The following is a 1521-nucleotide window of genomic DNA, read 5'->3' on the forward strand; positions in this document are numbered from 1 at the left end:
TACAGAGCTCGCTGGAGCATTCGACTGCATTCGCCTAAACCTAAACCAACGCGGTCATATCAGCTATGCTACAGGACAAAATAACTAGCACCCACGGAATTGGACCTATATGCCCACAGATGAAAAATTAAAAAAAAAACATTGAGAACACTGGGTATGATATACGGAATCAGGGTGAAAACCCAGGTCAATCTGGCAACTGCTGTATAAAAAAAATTTGACAGCGCGTAGAAAAACTATTATTAAGTTCGTATTTTTAAAATCCTTGTTCCGAGGAATATCCCAAAAGCACCACATTGAAAAAATATTTTGTCTTCACGTTTTAGGAACTTTAATGCAATGATTGAATGAATTACTTGGGATTTAGGATTTGTATAGTGATACGGATATTTATTGTTGTATCTCACCTTAGTTGGTTGATGTCGAGGCTGGTCTTCTTAAACACCCGAACATTATTAAATTGTCTTTACCTGTAAATGGCAATAGAACAATCAATTTTTGATTTTCATTTGGATGCAATGCATTTGTAAACAAAAATTATTAATCTCGGCTGTGGGTTCACTCTAGTCGGAATATTTTGACCAAACAATATTATCATAAGCAGCACATATGTGAGCAATGTATAGTTTCAATATTTACCGTTTCCAAGTCGATGACGTATTTCAGTTCTCAGACTCGCTGTACGAAACTGGGAATCTTTTTCGGCTTCTGTCAAACATTTAAGAACTTAAATATTTCGTTCAGAGAAATAGCCCAGAAGCACCAAATTAAAAAATATTGTTCTCACGTTTCAAAAACTTTACCGCCTTTAACGATTGTTGTATCTCACCTCACTTGGTTGATTTCGTGTCCGGTCTTCCGGAAACTCGAATATTATGAATTTTTTTTTAACTGTTAATATCAATAGAACAGTCATTTTATGATTTTGTTTGAAAGCATTGCATATGTAATAAAAAATATTTATCTCGGCTTTTGGTACACTTTGCGTCGCCCCAGAAGTGTGTGTACCAATATGGAGGTAACTAATCATATTCGCCTACTTTACATCAAGTTGTGTAAAGGGACCGAAACCCAAGGGCAGGGGTTATATTCACTTGGCTAACACAGTCAGTCCCCGAACTCGTAATAGAACTAAAATAAGGAAAGTCGGAATAAAATTATGGCCTAACCCTAACTTTGTACACACACTACGGGAGTACCCCACTTTGTTAATAGATTTTTTTACCAAACAATATTAGCAAAAACTGTAAGCAATGCATGGTTTCAATAATTACCGATGACGTATTTGAGGTCGTTGGAACATCCAGTCAGTCTATGAATAACGTGAACGTGCATTGCGGGAATTGCAAATCAGTTCTGCGACTCGTCGTACGAAATTGTAAATCTTTTTGGCTCCTGTGAAACATTTAAGAACACATTACTTCCATTATTTAAACATGCTTTATATATATTAATCTGAAACCATAAAATGAGTTGATAAATCATCGCACTTGATCAATCAAAGTAACAGAAGCATATCTA

The 1521-nt window shown here is 35.7% G+C and overlaps 1 long non-coding RNA gene across 1 annotated transcript; it reads right to left on the reverse strand.

The window, feature by feature from the left end:
* Nucleotides 1–406: 406 nt before the first annotated feature.
* On the reverse strand, nt 407–857 carry LOC144432370 (uncharacterized). The gene is made up of 3 exons (XR_013480559.1): nt 788–857; nt 640–708; nt 407–470 (listed from the first exon to the last, which is right to left on the reverse strand). It is a non-coding gene; the product is annotated as an uncharacterized LOC144432370 (long non-coding RNA).
* Nucleotides 858–1521: the final 664 nt, after the last annotated feature.

This window comes from Styela clava, chromosome 15 (assembly GCF_964204865.1).
Source record: "Styela clava chromosome 15, kaStyClav1.hap1.2, whole genome shotgun sequence".
NCBI classification, from domain to species: domain Eukaryota; kingdom Metazoa; phylum Chordata; class Ascidiacea; order Stolidobranchia; family Styelidae; genus Styela; species Styela clava.